The sequence below is a fragment of the Rattus norvegicus genome, chromosome 18, assembly GCF_036323735.1.
Source record: "Rattus norvegicus strain BN/NHsdMcwi chromosome 18, GRCr8, whole genome shotgun sequence".
NCBI lineage: Eukaryota > Metazoa > Chordata > Mammalia > Rodentia > Muridae > Rattus > Rattus norvegicus.
The window spans coordinates 5,695,434-5,716,495 of NC_086036.1; the positions used below are offsets into that span (position 1 = coordinate 5,695,434).

General features: G+C 43.1%; 2 long non-coding RNA genes across 4 annotated transcripts; one reads left to right on the plus strand and one right to left on the minus strand.

Annotated features, from left to right (window-relative positions):
* Positions 1–398: 398 nt before the first annotated feature.
* On the minus strand, positions 399–8,018 carry LOC108348847 (uncharacterized). 2 transcript variants are annotated; one of them, XR_005496288.2, is made up of 5 exons: positions 7,777–8,018; positions 6,032–6,209; positions 5,202–5,426; positions 3,018–3,159; positions 399–1,243 (listed from the first exon to the last, which is right to left on the minus strand). It is a non-coding gene; the product is annotated as an uncharacterized LOC108348847 (long non-coding RNA). The 2 variants fall into 2 exon arrangements; XR_001842192.3 differs by lacking the exon at positions 6,032–6,209 and having other exon boundaries at positions 7,777–7,995.
* On the plus strand, positions 8,000–18,299 carry LOC108348747 (uncharacterized). 2 transcript variants are annotated; one of them, XR_005496289.2, is made up of 3 exons: positions 8,000–8,582; positions 11,959–12,146; positions 14,184–18,299. It is a non-coding gene; the product is annotated as an uncharacterized LOC108348747 (long non-coding RNA). The 2 variants fall into 2 exon arrangements; XR_001842041.3 differs by having other exon boundaries at positions 8,002–8,227.
* The last annotated feature ends 2,763 nt before the right edge of the window (positions 18,300–21,062 follow it).

Genomic DNA, 21,062 nt, shown 5'->3' on the forward strand with positions numbered 1-21,062 from the left:
CATGATTCAGACAGAGTTGCTGCCTCTGCTGGTGAGCAAACACCATGAGGTATAGCAAGGCTCTGAGGCTGGCTCTCTCTTCAATAATGAGGACCCAGAGTCCACACACACTGTGCAGCTTTGCAAAATTCTGAATAGCTAGCACACACAGGAGTCCCTAGACTCTAGGATAGCCAAGCAGCCACCATTTGCCTGAGCTAGAGATGGAACTAGATACGTGATGTCAGGCGCCCTTGCATAGCCTCTGGTGGAGCAGGACAAAACTCAGGGAGATGAAAAAAGGGGGGTGCGGCTGGCACAGGGTGCCTGTGGGAAATCCTTTGTAGAGCTTCCTGAAATCCAAACACATATACTCAAACCTGATCTACAAAGTCATTAGGAAAGAAGAGTTGACTAAGTAAGTGGCCAGGGCATATTTTATTTAACGATGCATTCAACATTTACACTCTAGCCCGTGGGGCTCCATTTGTTCTCTTACCACAAATATTGGGGTAAGCGTACGTTTGGGGGAAGTTGCTCTGCTGTCACTGCAAAGAGAGTAGTGGTCTGTCCTACAGTTATGTTGCTCCTGACTGGCATGGACAGAGGATGACAGAAGATGGCAGCTGTCCTTCACTTAATGTCATCCCCAAAAAAACTCCGACTTTTTAGGTTTACACAGGGGCCAAGGTTCAGAGCTCTGTTCATTCCAACCATCCTATCTGTTGTGACTTAAATCAGAATGGTGCCCAAAGACGTCCATGTCCCCACCCAGTGATGGTCTTTTGGGAACCCATAAACCATTTAGACTTCATTTCAAGTTCTGGTCCAGCTCTCTGCTCCCAGATCAGCCGCCGTCATGCTCCCACTGACCAGGAAGGAGTCCCCTCTTCCCTCCATGATGGGCGACTTCCCCTGAAGCCATTTGCTAAAATTGCCATCCCTTTAAGTCACTTCTGTCAAGTGTTCCTGTCATGGCAATGAGAAGACAAGTGTTCCTGTCATGGCAATGAGAAGACAAATGTAATGAATGCCTTTCTGCCCCTTGCGTGACATAAGGGCGGGGTCAGAGTCTGAGCACCCGAGGATTCAAACGCTCCAGTTTCAGCATTTCCGCTGAGTCCAGCTCTGTGACTTGTCTGTAACCTCCAGTCTACAGGTTGAGCGGCTGCCCACGTGACTCTTCCACCTCCCCTCCAGAAAGTCTTCTATGGCCAGTGGATAGACTTCTTCCTAGGCATTACTGACTGCCTAGACAGCTTACCTGAAACAATTTTTGATATGGGTAAGTGGTTCTCCTATCTGGCGATGGATAGCAAACAAACAGAATTGTTTAAGCCTGCAAATATTCAGACTCTAACTCTGAACAATGACTTAGAAGGAAATACCAGGCGAAACGAGATGACTGGTTTGTGGTTGCTGCTGGATTTGCTGGATTTCCTGTGTGTGCAATGTAAATACTTATGTGTTCATTTTTAAACATACCAGGTAGTATAACATAGCCAGGACTTTATAAAAATGAATTTGGAACTGGAGCGATGACTCAGCAGTTAAGAACATTGTTTTTACAGGGGACCAGGGTTCAGTCCCAGCACCCACATGGCAGCTCACAACTGGCTGTAACTTCAGTTCTGGAAGATTCTACCCCTCCTTCTGGTCTTCATGTGTACTTCACACATGAGGTGCACAGGCATACACTGAGGCAAAACAGCCAAAAAACACCTTTTTAAAAAATAATATTGAATTTTAATTTAATGTTGTTTCTTATGTATTTAAGCCTTGCTTTCTTAGGTAGATTTAAGTTAAATTTTCATTTTACACTCTCTCTCCATCTCTCTGTCTGTCTCTGTCTCTTTGTCTCTGTCTCTCTCTCCCTCTTTCTGTGTGCGTGCGTGTGTGTGTGTGTGTGTGTGTGTGTGTGTGTGTGTGTGCGCGTGTGCATGTCTGGGTATGTATGTGCATGTCTGTGCTGTGTGCTGTGTGCTTAAACCCAGGGGTGGAGCTCAGAAGACAACTGCGGAGTTGGTGGTATCCTTCTTGGAGGACTTGATAGCAAGTGTCTTTACCTGCTGAGCGACCTCATTGGCTCTCTAGGTAGATATTAAGCTCCTGAGAACAGAAGTTGTGTTTTATAGACGCTAATAACTGCTCAGAATCTGAGCACATGAGCCATGTCCAGCACATACGCCAGGGAAGCACATTAAGTCTGCACTGCATTTTCCAAGTCACCATTTTGCATGTCACCATGCCTGTATGCTAGTGTCACCTCTTCTGCCTCTCCTCTCTTCCAGGCTGCACACTCTAGTGCCATGGACACGGGGGCTTCTATAATGAGTGGCACATTGGCAGCCTCAAACGTCATCTCTCCAACAGTTCTTTGTTTTGTTTGCTTGTTGGGCGAAGTTGAAATCCAAATCCAAATGTTCATTGTATGAGGCTGGGATTTTTCTTAAAACCAATCATTTGTCTTTGGACTACTGGCAGCCCCGGCCCGTGTTTCAGCCGAGTTCATTTCAGCCAGAGCTGTTAGGGATGGAAGGAAAGCCAGCTGTGGCTGCCAGCTGTTAGCTCCTGCTCAGGGGTTAGAGAGGTCGTCCAGAGGTTCCGGCAGCCATGCCCTTCTTCAAAATCAATTTTAAAAAGGAAAAACATGAAAACCTCATTATAACAAAAATACTATCTAGGGGGTTCACACTTTCCAAATGGGTAACTGTGCTTTTTGTTGAGCATGTCGGGTACAATGTCCCCATTTGAGCTTGATACAGGGGGATGATTTGAGACATTACTTAGGTGAGAACCTTTTGTTAACGGGAAAATTGTTCCCTTTGCCTCCCTGTTTTTGCATACAAGTAGGCTTTACCGTGTCTGTTTTTTTTCCTCCTAAATGGTACTTATACATACACCTGATTGGCATTTTATTCATGTGGACAAACTGCTTCCATTATGGGAATGTGCAATAGCTGGAAGTCAATGGGAATCAAACAGCTAAAGCAATAAGCAGTGCTTCAGAAATTGTAGGACGGATAATAACAACTTACGAGCTACCAGACTTGAGACGTGCACTTCTGGGCTGTGCTCGTTCATCACCAAGCTCTCGATGTGGGAGTCTCTACTTCTGCTTCCTCAAGAAGGATGAGCCTATGATTCGTTTTGGAGACCTGAGTGAAGTCTTCTCCTTGCCTGGTAACAGCAGGAAAGGAGAGTGCAATTGGCCACCAGCGTACCCAGTGCCTCCTAAGAGCTCAGCACTGCTAGATATGAAGCTGTTCAGATAACCATTGCCTCCAAAACACCTTGCATGGAAGATACACTTACACTGTTCACTCCAGACAGCTCAGAGAGAAGACCAAGGATTCAAGTCACAGAGGTAGATAATCCAGACCCATCACCTCACAAAACTCTTCTCGACATGGAAAGTTCCAGAAGTGTGAGGAAAGGTTACACTGGGGATGGGGAAAGCCAACTAGTTTGTAAGGAATAAAATGATTGCAACTATTAAAGATAGTGGAGAAAATTTGGTGCGTTTTATCAAAACAATTCTTTACATTTTATTGATATTTACCATACATTCAGATAAGTCGATTCAAATAAATTTTCACTGGTGTTCAAAATTATAACAGCTGTTGTATGAAGAAAATCTCTGAGACATTTCTACCTCTTCCTACCCAACCACCAACCAGTTGATCCTGCCTTGGGTCTGTTTTCCCTGCCTGGCCTTCTTTGACATGGACCCCTGAATCTTTTGCAGGTCCTGTATTATGTGTTCATGAAGTTCCTCTGAATACAAACAACTGCTTTGGTTGGTTACTTGCTTTCATGGAGCTGTACTGGGTTGAAACTTAGTTTTCTTTGTCTATGTGCATCTCTTTTATATGCAGCAGGAATTCTTTATCACGCACTGGTTGCTGGAGCATGAGGTATAGAAATATGTTCTGCTTGCACTATGTGACTTCTATTGCTCTAAACATTGTCACTTGGTTAAAGGAGAAGTGATGGTAAACATATAAAATATATATATATATAATATTTATTTATAATATTTATTTATACAATAATATTTATGTATAATACTTATTATACAATGTCCGTGAGAATGCATGTGAGTGCTTTAAGAGGCCAGAAGATGGCATCAGATCTCCTAGAACTGGTGTCTGTCTCACATGGGTGCTAAGAACTGAACCCTAGTCCTCTGCCAGCAAGAGCTCTTAACTGAGCAACCTCTCCAACTCCACTACGATTCTAGTGGAAATTAAAGATTTTCACAGTTACTGGGGTTATCATTAATGTTCCATGGTAAGACAGTACCCAAAGGGTGTTTCCCCTTCTTTGAGAAGAAGGGGTAGTGGTTGGAGGGATTTGTAAGTGGGGGGAGGACTGGGAGGAGAGGAAAGAGGTTACAATTGGAGTGTAAACTAAATAAAATAAATAAATTATTGAGTAAAAAAAGAAAATCATTTCAATAAAGTTTTGCAGGAAGTATGTATGCCTCCAAGTTGCAAAGGCTGTGGGTGCAGGTTTCTAGCACATAGAGAGCATTGAAAACTTCTGGCAAGGTGCTATGCCTACCTGATCACTTCACCGTCATCACAATGGCTGCTGAAACCTGGGCCAGGCTGTGTACCACTCCTCTCAGAAACAGAGTATTCACTGGACCCTTGCACACATCTGCCATCTTGTGTAGAAGGAACCAGAATTCTCCAGTCTTTCTCTACTTTTTCTCTCAGTCTTTCTCTCTTCCTGTGCCCTACCCTGGTCAATCCATCCATCTTCTGACTGCTTTCTGAGGCTGATAACTAGATAGCATCTTCTTCAATACTTAAGTAGCAGGTAGAATGATAATAGCTAGATAAGTCATATACAACAGATTGGTTGATGGATTAATTATAAGGTACAAAGATAATAAAAGTAAGTAATAGGTGATAGAGAATAGATATGTAGATGATAGATATAGATGTTAGAAGACAGGATAGATAAGAGGACATGTATTATATATATATATATATATATATATATATATATATATATATAGTGATATATATATATGAGAGAGAGAGAGAGACTATGCAAAGCCTCACCTGAGCATACAGCTCTCTGTAGACCTGTCTCTTGCAGATGTTACATTAACATCTGTGTGTCTCCTCCCACTCACTCCAGAGGTTTCAGTCTTTGCCTTAGCCCTTCTTCTTGACTTTACTGAGCAAGGCATTTGACCTGATGCTTACCTATACAATGTGGCTATGCTTGTATTTCCATTTTCTTGATCTCTTCAAGTACCAAGATTTTCATTCAAATAACAGAAAGTTCATCTCCAGCACAGCGTGGTCTGTTGAAAACAACAGGGTCTCCATGAAGCAACGTCTGCTTGTGAGAGGTGGAAGCGGACGTTTGTGTGTTGTGTCGTGTTGTGTTGTTTTCCTCTTGAAAGTGGTGGGTCACCTAGCCAGAAACTAAGGCAGATGAAAATAAGATAAATAAAAAACACACCTCAAACTTTATCGTTAAGCTCAGGTCTCATCCATAAAAGTTTATGAAAGGCCACCCTTCCTGGTCCCTGTGCTGACACAGCATTTCACAGACCTTCTCTTCAGAAGCCTGGGATGACTTTGGTGATGCGATTTCCCTATGTGCTCCCTTCACATTCCGAACACTTTTCTCCCTCTGGAAGAAACTAATCATTGGGTTGCCATTTTGTTCACTGTGCTCTATCCTCTATTCATCCCCTTACTTCCAACCAACGTCATCTCCCTTCACTTTATGTCATACACACCACCCTGAACTCCATCATGACCAAGAACTCTACCACCTTGTAATCTACCACCTTGGCTAACTCTCTGTTTCTGTACTCTGACTCTGGTGCAGAGGACCTGGGTCATGGGTCTATGTTTCTAAATAACATTCTGAAAATTATTCCTCATGGTTGATGCCTGTCCTGTTGGGATTCTCTGTACTTGCCATTGCAGAGCAGTCCATTTCTCTTGAAATTAGGTCTCCATGCAGTTTCTAGCATCTAATGAGAGGCTTCCTTTTGGGACTCTACATAGCAGAACTTTACCTGTACTGCTCTGGTTTTGCCTTTCTCCAAAGTTCTCCCCACAATCTTCTTCTAATGGATCAATCTAGCCCTCTGTGATCCCAGGTCTTCATTCTTGATTCCTTTTTTAGCTTTTCTATATAGGCATTTCCAAGACTTTGTTGGCCATCTCAACCTCAAACTCAGTCCAATATGATGCCTGGTAAATAATGAACATTTAATAAGTATTAACTCTGTTGATTGTATATAATTCAGTGTGAGCCCTTGACCAACCAGAGAATGAGGTCCCTTGGACCAGAGTTTATCTCCAGTTCTCTAGAAAACACTAAATCTAAAGAAATAATAAGGGGATGGGATAAAATTGTACCCATAAAGTCATCTTCATTCTGAATGGAACCATATACAGTTCACCCATGCAAAGTATTCAGACAGTATTCAGGAATGTACCAGAGGATTATTTAAGAGAAAATTAAGACAGCACAGAGCAGCCAGTAATACAGGACAAAGCCAAACTGCTACTGTCTTCTTTAATAAAGCACACACAGCACAGTTGTGTTCATTCACTTCTGTGTCATCTAAGGTAGAATTGGGGGAAAATGGCTACGACCAGGACCACATGTCTCCCAGGATCTAAAATATTTGCCATTTGCTCCTTGAAGAAAATTCTTTGCCTACCTCTTCTGTCCAGTATGCTAACTCCTACGTGCCTTATTCTAAACAAATGAAGAATGAATGAAGAGAGTTTCTAAATGAATGTATTTCTAAGTTCCAGCCCCAAGAAATAGAAATTCCAGGGAGTGACATGGGCTTTAATAATGACTATAGGTTGCCCTTGGATTTAGACAAGCTTAAGAACTGTCCACTTTTCAAAGCTCCATTTTAACAGCCTTCCAGCTTTGGATTTCTGTCTTACACCTCCATCTCTAATTCTACTACTCTGGGTATCCTCAAGCTTCAGGTTTCCTCTTGTAGAGCAAGGGAAACAAAGGAGCCTTCCTTGTGGGATTGTGGTGGCAGTTAAATGAGAAGAGTCTTCCCCAAATACTCAGCACATGACATAAAGTTCAGCCATGGCTTTGTCACCATCATTGTCACCATAATTCTGTTCCCTTTTCTTCCTCTTCCTCTTCCTCTTCCTCCTTCGAGAGTTTACTGCTTAAAAATTTTTGGTGAGATTGTACTTGACATGGTGAATCAGTTTACCTTTACCTCACAAATGCTGAATTCTGTATTATCTTTTTAGTTTAAAATCTTTGGCAAATAAATCTTTAAATGTTTTACAACATATTTTATTTAAAGAGGGCAAAGTACTGTGCAAAGAGGTGAGTCTGATGGAAGAGATGGGAAGGGCAAGTAGACATACCCCAAAACCACATATCAGACCATGTCTAGAAAAGAATTCACAATGGCTGACTCTCAGCCTAGTACCTGGCCTCAAGCTCCAGCACACTTTTCCAAATCTGTCTCATCATCATTTATTTATGAGCCTCTCACAGATAGGATACAGTAAACCTATCAGCCAAAACCCTTTTATGGGCCCACAGAAGACTCTTGGGCCTTCTCTATTGTTCCCATCCTGAATGTTGATGGGGTGAAGGGAGCCAACACCACATGCCCAGAGAACCCCAAAACGACTCTGCTTGGGGTCACTCCCTTTCTCAGAACACTTCAGCCTCTTCTCAATCTACTCACATAAGCTCTAAAGTCCACCACGCCCTCTCATCTCACCGCCCACAACCCCTGCATTGGATTCATTTATATCCCACCTCTTGGTATCTCCTTGGGCCAACAAAACCAGAGCACTGAGTTCAACAAAGGCCAGGGATTCTTAAAGGATCTTAATGTCTATTACAAGAAGAAAACCGCCGTGACAGATACATAGTCTCTTTTGGCCAAACCACACTTAAGAAGTCATATTCCATTCCAGGAAGAACATTCTTAAGAGGGGATTGGAAAAAGCAGGTGGTCACTTGGAGGTGAGGTCATAATGTAGAAAGTGGATGTAGAGTTCTGCAAGCTCACACTGTGAGAGCATCCTTCACATCCCAAAGGCCTGTTATCCTGGGAAAGGGTCAGACAAGCTTCGACAGCTGGCCTCAAAGCTTGAAGTCAATGGAATAGACTGGTACTTCAAAGAAGTGGACCACTGTTTTCTACAAGAAAAAAACACCTCAGCGTTTTTTATGCTGCCCAATGCTGGAATGTTATGTTGGAAAGGTGTGTGATATGGTTAAGATCAAATCAGTCCAAGATTTTTTAAAGTGGCAATATATGTCCCGACAGACTGAAATCTAATGCCTTGCAGAGTCAATAAGTCCAAACTTTCAATCTGTTTTCTCTGAGCCTGGATTCTACTCTGTCCACACATACATTGGATGTGTTATGCTATGAATATGAATGTTGTGTATTTTACCACTTAGTCCCATGTGTCATGGTGCCACCCTGGAAGATTGTGAAGCCTTATGGGCAAAAACCTACTACCTAGAAGAGGTAGGTTACTGATAGGAAGAGCATAGACAATACGGAGCACCACCGCTTACATGCAGTTTTCTCTCTCCTGGACCACGGAAATGTAAGCAAGCTGCCACATTCTCCCTCCCTCCCTCCCTTCGTCCCTCATCTCCCTCCCTTACCTCCCTCCCTCCTTCCCTCCCTCCCTTCCTCCCTCTAATATACAGCAACCCCGCCATGCTTTCCCCATTGTGATGGACTGTACTCCCTCAGACTACAAAGCAACAATAAATCCTTCTCCCTTAGGTTGGTTCTTGTCAGGGATTTGGTCACAACAATGAGGAATGTTCACTACAGTACCTGGTACTTTAAGCCTCTCTATACCTCTGTGTCCTTATGAGGATCAAGTCAACTGTTACCCTTACAGAGAAGAGTTAAAGATCGAAGAACTTAGAAGTTCATGTACAAGCATAACATCTCTGTTTTGCATTATTTGGTGACTAGAAGAGCGACCATCATCTGTCCTTACATAAACCAAAGCTCCTGCTGTACAGAATACAGAGCAATGGTGGGCAGTTAGCTCTCCATGAATGCAGCATTTCCTTCTACCCATACAAGCACAAAACAGAAACACTAGGGCATGAGAGACAGAATACTCCCAGGGTAGACGTGGCTCCACGAAATCCAAAGAAGGCAGCTCCCATCAAAACAGAGAGGCCACAAATTAGACAAATGGAGGGAACCAAATCCAAGGACAGGAGTTGGTTCCTCAATGCACCTGGCACAGCTCCCTAGACATTCACACATCCATAATTCAGACAAACATGGCTAGGCATGAGCAGAAAGAAATAAAACTGAAATCTAGAGGAAACAATGCATAAAAAGGAAGTCTAATAATTTTAAAACATTCACAAATATAAAGACATGCCATTCAAGTGCAATGTCCCTGAACATTTCTGGATTGCCCCGATCTGCTCTTGGTCTTCTCTTTGTTCTCCTAAGCCTTCTAATGGCCTATATTACCAGGACCAGAGACTGTAGGCAAGCTTTGCTTTATATTGTAACTTTATATTGTAAATATAAAGTGTGTCAAATTAAATGTCAAAAAGTGTCAAAGTATTTAAAGTGTCAATCAAGTTAACAGGTATCTTGGTCAAAGCACTTAAATCTGTTCAATATTGACCGCAGACAGGCTGAAGATTACCCATCATCCCTCCTGTCTATGACAAACGTCTCTCCTTTGATCCACACTTTCACTGTCTCTCTCATTTCCACCTCCAGAAAACACTGTTCTACCCTGCTTCAAACTCTCCCTACTTCTCATTAGATTATGCATTAAAATAAAACTGCAGAGAATTTTTTTTTAGGTTCAACTCCATTGTTATGAATGACATCATCTTTTGAAGGCTGGGTCATAAATACTTCACTGAGGGGAATGCTCCTATTTTATTGTAGCAACTCCTTGTTTTGTTTTGTTTGGAGCTAGGAGTTGTGCCCAAGGCCTTCTGCATACTGATCGTGTGCTTTGCCACTGAGGAACCTTTGGCCGCTGTACATAACTTTTTTATCTATTCATCCACTGACAGATGCATACACTGACGTCATATCACAGCCATCGTGAGGGATACTGTAGAGAGCATGGGAGCTCAAAGATCTCTCAGAAGTGCTGGGCTTATTTCCTTTAGCTGGGTACCCAGCAGAGAGATTTCTAAGACAGGGAGCTGAGCTTTTAGCGTCCTTCACAGGTTGTCACTGTCTCCCTTTCTCTCTGAGCCTTAGGCTCTGGATGGCCATGGGGACCTACCTCCACTGCTGGATACCACCAAGCCCTTGACATCCTCCTCCCCCCATTTTGGAGTGCTCAGCCCTGGAGTTGCTTTCCTTGTGACTCTCAACTGTTGGACTACATTTCCTAAGGACTTTGAGCATGACTCCTTTTTCTGTACCTCCTCAGTGCCTAGCATAATTTATAATAGACAAAATGGGTCATTTTTTAATAGTAAAGGAAATAAGAAATCAGAAAAAGTAAGCTCTAGGTCCTATTAGCCTAATCCCCGAGTCAGTCTTAGAATTTGCGGGTGCTTTCTGCGTACTTGAAGCTTTGTCTGACATCATGTGCACACAGTGTGTGTGTGTGTGTGTGTGTGTGTGTGTGTGTGTGTGTGTGTGTGTGTGTGTGTGTGTGCGTTATCTACTTTAATGACAGAGGTACACTATGATTGTTTAATAACAGAAGTACACCTCACACCCTCATGCAGAAGTCTCCTTTTTAACTCAGCAGCAACCTTCCTACTTCCATAAATACTCAGAATTCTCCCTGGTTCTATAGAGCTGAAATTATTCATGGTGTAGTGTTTCCACCCCTCTTTTGTTTCTGTTTATTTGTTTGTCCTGTATTCATTACAGTCTAAGTCTCTAGCCATGAGCATGGACTTCCTTTGTAACTCACCCCAGTATACAAGCCATACATGCTCGACTGGCTGCCACTCTAGTGAGTAACGCTTGATCATTTTATTGAAATTCCTCTTTACCCATGGTCTGATTTCTTTAGGGTTTAATCTAACTTCTTTCAGCTCCTGGTCTGCAGGCCCGTGTTGATTTGCATTATGGCTGCATTAATGCTTTTGAATGCTATCCGTGTGCTAGGTGCTGTTTAGAACTAAATAAAATGTCTTGCCCTAGTGATTTGTTTTCTTTCAACTTGGCAGATTTGTGACCCCTGTGTTTCTAGGAGCTGAAATTGTCAAGACTCTTTTAATGCACCTCTTTGTTCGGGCAATAGCACGCCTGGTGGCTTTGAGAATAGCTGTCGTTTTGAGAATAGCATTTGTAGACACAACTGCTGTTGAAAAGGGAAACTCTATACATGGACTATTTCACTGGGAACAGGCAGCAGAAAAAGCTGCTATTGTTCTTTATTAAAAGTAGTAAATGAAGCCTCATGCACTAATTTCATCCTGAACATGATGCAGCACTTTGCTCTAAAACTGTATCTATATCGACTGTCTCTGAGTCGTTCGTTTCAATTAGTGTTTGTGAGCAATCCCCCTCCCCCACTCCTAGGCAGCCAGGATAGAAAGATCTGGCCCCCATTTCCATGAACTTCCAAGATGGCTTTGAGCAAACAGCGCTAGCCACAGCGTGAAACTCCTCGGGTCCTTGTTACACTCTAGAGAATCATAAGCTCAGGCAATCTCAGCACCATAAAAGCCACAGACAGCTACATTCCAACAGAACCACAGGCTTAGGGTACTTCTTTGCAACTTGGAGCAGTGCCACTACAGTTTAGCATGAGTTGAAGACAGATAGGGCACATTTGTCCCTCTTCTGGTTGTGAAATGGGGCTCCTCCAAGCATGTCTGCACAGCACTGAGGCTCAAAAACTAGGCGTTTTCCACTTGGACGACACTGAGTCTTCTGGTTCAAGTGAATGTGCCAAGTCCCTCTCCACACAACACATTAAAAGTCAAATTGCATCTGTCTGTCTCCCTTTCTAGAACAAATGCACATACGCTCGAAACTTCTTGAGAAGTTCACTCCAAATTCAGATGTCCAGCATGAGGCGAAAACAGAACGCAGAATATGTAAGGGATAAATGAACCACAGGCATGCAGCCAAATGCTCCTAAAAATGTCCTGGGTGATGAGTATTAATGCAACCCACAAGAGAGTCATCGGTTTTGAAGGTAAAAAAGAAATAGCTATGATAAAGTGTTAGAAAGGAGGGTGAATAAATTTAAGAAAGATAAACTCCCAAAGAAGTTGAAAACTCAAATGAAAACAAGAACAGATATAAATCAGAAGGTCTTCTGATACTGAAAAAAAATCAGTAAATCTTCACAACTTTGCCAAGTGGATTAGCAAAATTGCCTCAAATCATTCCAATTTGCATTAATTGATCACTAGAAGAAATATTTTTTTCTAAGTACCAATCTTACTTCTTAATTGCTTCCCAATCTTCTCTTCTTCAAAATATTTCACTCATGCTTATTCTTCCAAGTATTTCCTTGTCAATATGTTTGATAACAGCATATAGCGAAGGTTGCAGTATTTACTGTGATTGGGAAATCTCTACCTGATGGCTTAGTTATAAGCTTTTAAAAATACAATCTCATTGCCTCCTTTAATATAAATAAATATATACATTATATATATATATACTTAGTATAACTTTATATACAATAGCTGATGCTGATAATTCTGCATATTTATTATAAAATGAGAACACGTGCCTCAAAGGTTATATTATCAGAGAAATTAGACATGGAAGGCTGGAGAGGATGTGCTTGGCAGGAAGATAGGACCAAGCCAGCCTGCAGGGCCTGACCTGTGTCTTCCATTCCATGGATTGCTGTAAGACAACAGAAGCCACAGCATAGGCTAAGTACAGTGTCTGTGAAAGCCACTGGGGCACTTGGATATGGAGTTGACTCGGTACCTAGTGAAGAACAGTGTGAAAGCCATTGTCCTGTCGGACTGATCTTGAATGCTCTTCATTAGTCTATGAGCAAACATTGGCTACAGAAGTTCAGCAGTGTCTGTGATGCATCCAGGACTCCGTCGTAGTCTCGATCCTATTCCACGAATTATGTCATTTAACTGATTACAATATGCCCAAAACTCTACCGATGCAGAAGACTCTGCTTTTGACTATTACTAGATAGAATCTGCCAGGAGATACTGTTCTCATTAGCACCGAGGATTGGTATCTAGTACGAGTTAGAACAGCAATGAACAGCAAACAAATGATAATGATTGGCAGGGGAGAATGCAGTAAAAAAAAAGTCTTAACTGTATGCACAGCACACATAGGCACACACTCCTACATGTGTGCATGTTCATACAGGAGGGAGAGAGAGAGGGAGGGGAGAGAGAGAGAGAGAAAGAGAGAGGGAGGGAGGGAGAGAGGGAGGGAGGGAGGGAGGGAGGGAGAGAGAGAGAGAGAGAGAGAGAGAGAGAGAGAGAGATTAGTACTGTGTAAAATTTGTTAGTCAAGTATTTTAAGGTGTACATTCATAAAAGGCCAGAGTTAAATACCTCTCCTCTGGTAGTTGTTATTAAGGAGAGATTGTCTTTTCTTTGGCTTATTTTCTCAGATGCCAACACAAACATCATTCTTAAAGTGTCTGCCTGTTCAGGACCTATTTATTTCCCTAAATCTCCCCTCTTGCTTATTTTCCTTCTCTCCCTATGTCCCCTTAAACAATTACAAGAAGGCCCTTAACAGGAAAAAAAAAAGGCCCGTTACAGCATCAAGTGGACAAGGACTTGATATGCTTGCCTTTCTGCACTCAGAATCTCTGGGTAGAGGTTTAGGTGTGTGTCCACGCATGCACACCCGCACATTTGTGGCTTTGTGTGGGAGTCTCTGCATGTGAGGTCCACCTCTGGCTTCACCCCACAGGAGCTAGCCACTTTGTTGTCTGAGACAAAGTCTCACACTGGGAGCCAGGGTAGTGACTGGGCTAAGCTGACCATTGAGTCCCAGGAGTCCTCCTGCCTCTGCTGTCCCAGTACTGGGTTTACAACATGTACCAGCTTTTATATGGACTCTAGAACTGACAATCAGATCATGTCTGAACAGCAAACACTTTACAGACTGAACTACCCCCTCAGATCTGGGCTTTAGAATTGTTAATATATTTTTCATCATTTCTATTTCATTCTGATACCCCATCTTCCTAATTTCTCAGAAGATTGTTTTCACTTGGGTTTTTTTATAGAGAAAAACAGCTGAAATCTGATGAAGCCACACACACATTGTTTGGAATAAACAATGAGCAGCACGTACATTTTACCAGCTTGTTTGGATACAAGTCTACCGTTAGGCACGGTGATAGTAAGTAGAGAGATGCGGTGGGAGCCCCTCCCCATAACTCCTCGCCACGATTTGAAGACATTATGCACTTAGATATTTCTATAAGAGGGATTTATGATTTATTTGTGTATAGAGAAGCTACAGGAAAAGAGAAAGGGAAGCAAGGCCTGCTGGTTCTACTTACGGACAAGGAAACTTAAATTGTCAGATTGCTTAACTGAGCTCTCCAAGTCTGCCCGAAGTGAAGAACAGACTTCGGATATAATCCACAAAGCCCGGGCCTCTAAACAAAACCAGTGACTGAATGCCCACTTCAAGTTGGCACAGAGAGGCTCCAAGGTTGAGAGTCTGCAGCTTTAAATTCTCTAAAGAAAAAAAAAAACCCTTTCAAAAATATAGTTACAGCGCACTAATTAACGTGTTCCGACATCCCTCCACTTCAGTCACCTCGAGAGTCTAAAATTGTTACTGCCACTTAGCCTGGCTTGGCAGTCCTCGCCCCTCAGAATGGAGCCCTGGTGGTCTTTCTGACAAGCTAAAACAGAGACATACTTCTGCAGACATGAAAGATCCCTTCTGTGAACTGTGTTGAACACTCGGTGTTTTATTAAATGGTCTGGGATTTTTTTCTCTACATATCTCTTCTTTCCCAGACACAGTCAACCTTTTTTTTTTCTTTTAAATCAAGGCCACTTTCCAGAGTCATTACCCATCACAAATTCTATAATTTTAAATGAGCGGTTTTTTTCCCTGTAATTCAAAAGATAACTCATTCCTATTTCCAACATTTAATGTATTTTTTTCTCTTCTTTTTTTTTCCCTGAAAGCAATATACGTGTGTAATTAATAAACAATTTAGTGTGTTGAGGAACCTAGGAAGTTGGCAAATGTTCTGGGGATATGAAATCTCAAGAAAAGCAGCACATTATAAGAAATACTAAGTAATTACTTATGTAAGCTTTCTTTTTAAATTCTAAGAACATTAACTACTAATTACCTACTAATTACCAGTACTTCAGCAGGTGTTTGCACTTAACTGTAGGCTAAAGCCCCTGTGAAAAACAAGCGCCTCACAGCCTCTCTCTAGAGCACAGCCAGTCCCGCTGGACCAGAAGCACACCACGGGCTCCGCAGCGCTGGTCACAAGCCAATGCCTGCACCATTTGGCTGCCTCAGGTGACAAAGCCAAGCCGGGTCTGTCTGTTTCCCTTTGTCTTCTCTCCAAACGCTACCATTATCGAGGAGTGAGGAAAGATTCCGGTGATAGCATCCAGGTATCTGGGGTTGCACACAAACTATGATGAAGAGGCCTTTGTCAGGAAGACATCCTTCTCACTTCCGGTGAAGCTGTCTTGTGTGGCCGCCTGGCTGGGGCAGTCTTGCCTCCTTCCAGTGTTTCCTCTGGAAAGGAGTGTGCGTTTAGTCCATCGTATTTATCTAGCTTTGAAAATGATCGTGAGTCTCCCTTCCAACTGAAAAAGGGATTCTTCGACTCTACCCTTCTCAGAGCTCTAGAAATTAAAGGCGTTCCATATTTACCAAGGGCTGGGAGGGTCAGGTCCCTCTGCACACAGTGCCAGCTCTCGGCCCAGACCTGAGCATTGCGTGACTTACCAGAGTCAAGAGTTAGGTTTTTTCCCCCCGACTCCGTGTTCCTTTCCGTTTTTCTTTTTTCCCCCTTTCTTTTATGTGTTTTTTGGTTCCTTGGTTTTGTTTGGTCCTCTGAGGCAGGCACTTTCTATGCAGCCAAGCCTGGACTCAAACTGGAGGTCTCTTAGCTCCTGCCTGCCCAGTTCTGGAGTTACAGTTATACACCACCAGCCTGTGTGCCCACGCCTAAACAGCTACTCCTTTAGGACACTTCAAAGATGCCTCTGCCGTTCCTTGCTTCGACTGGAAAGGGATGCGGGAACGCACGATCTCACCGGAAATCCACCAGACGGTGTTCAGTCCTGCCAGGACCATCTTCCAGAGCACTCCCTGCCTCATGCTTCAGTTTCCTGCGGCTACCATAAGGAATTACCATGGCCTGCGGCTTACAGCCACAGAGATGTATCCTCGCACAGTTATGGAGATCAGAATTATGAAATCAAGATGTCAGTGGGGATTCTGGGAAAGAGTCTGTCTTCCACTAGCTTCCAAGCAGTGCTTGGCTGGTGCCTGCATTTGTAGCACCTTCTTTCAACTTCAGTCTAATGCTCCACGACGCCTTCTGAAAGATACATGTCATTAGATTCAGCGTCCACCCAGATAATCTAGGCTGCTCTCAGTTTCAGATCCTTAAGTTAATGGCATATGCATAGACATCTTTTCCAACTGAGATCATAGTAGCAGATTTGAAGGATTTAGATATGGACATTTCTACAGAGGTCATCACCACCAGACTACTGTCTCTGTAAGTGATCTTTAATGTGTTCATTTATTCAATTTTATCAAAACTTGTGCTGTTTCAGATGGAGATTGTTGTAACAAGATCAACTAGGCCTTTATTCTCACAGAGTTTATCTATGATCTCCCAACCAACATCATCTATTTTGTCTACTACCCAGTTTAGAAATACATCCATCCTTAGATGCTATGATCCAGTACAGGCACTCAAACACATAACTCTTCGAAAATCTGGTGAAATCATAGCACGTGTGCATGTTGGGGAAACAAGGGATGCGTGTGAAAAGCTTCAAGCTTTCAGAAGAACAAGAAAGAACCACACAGATGTGTAAATTTTATAAAACCATTGTGTATTGTAATTGAAATGCCAAAACAGTGAAGAATCCAATGTTGGTGAGGAGACAGACATTAGTGTAATGGGCATCGGCTCTGTCTTTGTCAGCTGGACGTCTTTTATGTATCGCAAGCTGTCCCTTTCTATCAAATTTCCACTAATTGTAGAAGTTTATTAAAACTAAATATGAGTGCACAGCTTTTCCTTTCCCAGCATTCAGGTGTTCTTGTCATTAAAAACCATGACTCACTCCACCCTGTTCCACAGTCCTGAGTGCTCTGAAATGAGGAAAGAGATGAACCAACCCAGTAGGTGTTAGGAGGAATGGAGACAACAGTGTTGGAAGACAATTGTTAGGGGTTAAGATTGTGTGTGACCACAGACATTAGTCAGAGAGTAGGCAAGCCAAGGAGTAAGTAAGACATGGTCTGATCATGGCCAGGGAGAAGCAGGAAGGCAGATTGAACTGCAGTGTGTCTCTAATGGAGAACTATTTTCCAGTTAAAGGAAGAAAACATAAATTAGTCATCTGTTGCACATCTGAGGCCAGCCCCATCTGCTCATTCTATGCCTAAGGTCTTCTGGGTCTTGGTGAGGGAAGAGGGCAGCTCTCAGTGCTGCTGCTGCTGCTGCTGTTCGTAGGTTGGAAGGATCTGGCGGAGGTTGCTTTTAAGCCTGGAGGCCTACTAGAGTGCAGTTCACTTACAGGTATAATGGACAGGGTCATGTTTGATAAAACCCAAGTTGGTTTCATATGGAAAAGCAAATGGTATCTTTCTGCAGCTCTGTCTATGTGTGTACAGGCTTTAAAGGATGACAGCCGGGACAGTGGGCTCCTGGAGGGTCATTAGCGCTCGGGTCTCAGTAGTTCACTGGACTCTACAAACTGCAGCCCGGGAGCACAGACCAAGCAGCTGCTCCCTACTCCTCAAAAGGATGGCATGGATTCTGTCACTGGGAATATGGGAGCTTGAGATAGGGCCTTGCAATGTAGTTCAAGCTGGTGGTAAACTCACAGCAATCCTCCTGCCTTAGCCTCCGGTGTGCTGGGATTTACAGGCATGTACCACCACACCATACTGTTGACCCTCTTTTACTGGAATGATCAGTTTTGTACCGGGTATGTGGCATAGTGTTTTGGTTATCAGTAATCCTTAGGAACATTTTCATACATTGCCAGGGGGAGCGGGGAGTCAGCATTTGTGGAACAAAGCAAAAGCGACAATACCTCGGGAAGCTGTGTAGGTGTTCAGAGCTGGCAACGCAAGTCCCAGTTACAGAGGAAAACACCACTTACCCTCCACCGCCATTACAAATACAAGAAACCCCAGGATCAGGAAGGGGAAGAAGGCATGTTTTTTCCTTAGCAGATTTTGATTGTTTGTTAAGAAAATAGTTATTGTGTGCTTTTCCACAGTTAATCAAGCCATCTTGTTCCGATCAAAACATATTTACGTGTCAATTTGAGGGGAGGCACCGAACCCAGGTGCAGCAGGCTTCTATGTCACTCTAACAAGTGACATACTGCTCAATGTCTCTCATAGTCAAAGCCAACTCTCCCTCTAGTCCCTTCAAGGACTATGCTAACCAGTGAGCCAGTATTTAAAGATCAGGGTAGTTGACCTAAGTGAGCTGAAGTCTGCATCTCTCTGAATATCCATCCATCTTCCTTGGGCTGAAATCATCAAAGAAGCAGTGAAGCTAAATGCCAGGTTCTCCTTGAAACAGGGCCAGCCTTCTCAACTGCTGCAGTTCTCGGTCTGGGGTCATTTGTGAATGACCCTGCCTGGCCTGGATGAACATGGGAAGTTAGTCCTCATAGCGCTCAGAGGCCTCAGAGATTCCCTCTTCATAGGCTGCTTCAAGGTGTTCCTCTGTTCTTCTTCCTAAATTCGGCTATCCCCTGCTTAACCCTGCAACGAACCCACTGAAATGTTACTGCCTTTATCACCCAGTTAACCCCAGTGCCACCAGGTGCCACTCACCCCAAATCCTGCTTTCCACATAATGTCTTCTTTGGACCCTGGTATGCTGAGAAGATGACTGAGAGCCTCTTTGCATGTATCTGTGGGGGAAGGCAGGCACACCCCACTTTTCTCAAGACCACCAGAACGACTTCAGATAAACCTCTAAAGACCTCAAGATCAAAAGCTCTGGCTTACGTCTTCATGTATATTTTCATACAGTGTTTCATGTTAGTTCTCTATTATTTTGTGTATCCTAAGTAAATTATTATTAAAGAACCATGTCTAATACTTATATTCTACAGTGAATGTTGGAGCATCATTTGAAATGGAAGTTGACTGGTTTACTCCCTGCTATATTTTGGGATAGTCATGACTCGTAAGAAATGAAAACTGTGTGTGTGCTTCCCACCAGAGGTGGCAATGAACATCCTCCAATGAACTGGAGGATGTAGTGTTCTTGCTTCCAAGGCCTCAGCACCAGCTCACTCACTCACTCATACTGTGGCCAGGGTACGCACTCCAGATCCCAGGCAGAGTAAACAGTGATGGTGGACACTGGAAAATGAATAGTCCCCTTTGTTGGCAAAGTTTTTTTGTCCTGATCCGGCTGCTGCTTCTACAGATTGTGCCATTTGTGAAGATTCGACGAGCCCTGCGCTGGTTGTTTGCACAATATTCTGCATATACATTTTATTTAATGTAAGCAGCAAAAGAAGAACTGGCTATATTCCATGTTCAGCCTATTTCCTGGGTTGAGGTGCATCTATCCCATCTGAGATGCTCCTCTTAGGAGCAGACACAGGCATTATCTTATCATCTGATTCAGGGTCGGGTACACCATAGGGGGCAGCATCTTCCATTGAAACAATGGCCTTGGCATCCATGTGGTCCCTTCCCATGTGGCTCATTGCAGTTCAAGCATCCACGTGAGTTACCAACAGCTAGAACTCCGGAACACTGTTCTCCCCAGAAACATATTTGGATTCACCTCAATCCATCATCCTTTGACTGACCTTTGTCTTGGACACGTACAGCCTCTACTAAATAACACTACAGGAAAAAGAACCCAGATGTGTGCACAAAAGTGTGTATAAGAAGTTGCTGTAGTCATGTGATCTGATCCTGTCCCTGGATACATGGGCAAAGCTCCCAGAATCAAGTACTTACTGGGGTACTAGCAGTTTCTGTCAATCTTTGTTTATGTTGGAGTTGATTTCCTTCCTTCTCAAAAAGGCTTCCTTCTAGCCAAGTGTGGTGGCACATGCCTATAATCTCACTACTCCAGTAGCTGAGGCAGGAGAATTGCCAGGAGTCGAGCCTGAGCTACATAACAAGATCATGTATAAAAGGAAGCTTCCTTTTAAAGAGGAAAGGGGAAAATCATCTCATTCTTTTCCAGCCCGTTTCACAACAGTGTCATCCTCATTTGGGAATGTCCCAGCTTCTCTCACCCCCAGCTTCTGATGTCATAAATGACAAAGCTATTTTGCATTCTGTCATTTGTGAAGTCATGATTGCCAATAGGTCACTGTTCCATTGTGTCATCATTCTGCTCACAAATGAAAGGTTATATGGCGCACAGAATAACAACCTTTCCAAGACACTCCAGAACCTGTGAGCATGCTAGTGACATGTGGCTCAAAAGGGCCTTTGTGGGCTGGAGAGATGACTCAGTGGTTAAGAGCACTGACTGCTCTTCCAGAGGTCCTGAGTTCAATTCCCAGAAACCACATGGTGGCTCACAACCATCTGTAATGGGATCTGATGCCCTCTTCTGGTATGTCTGAAGATAGCAACAGTGTACTCGTATACATAAAATAAATAAAAATCTTCAAAAAACAAAACAAAACAAAACCACAGGTTTTGTGAGAGTCAATATTTATTTTTTTAAAAAAGGGCCTTTGCAGATGGAATTAAGGGTACAGATATTAAGATAGAAAAATCCTTCTAGGTTACCTGTGTAGTAATCACAAGCCTTTAGCAGCAGCAGAGGTGAAAGGTAGAGCTAGAGAAGGAATGGGCTGCACAGAGAAACCACTCAGAATGTGAGAATCACTTTACCGGATCATGTGTGAGGATGGATAAAGGAAGCTAT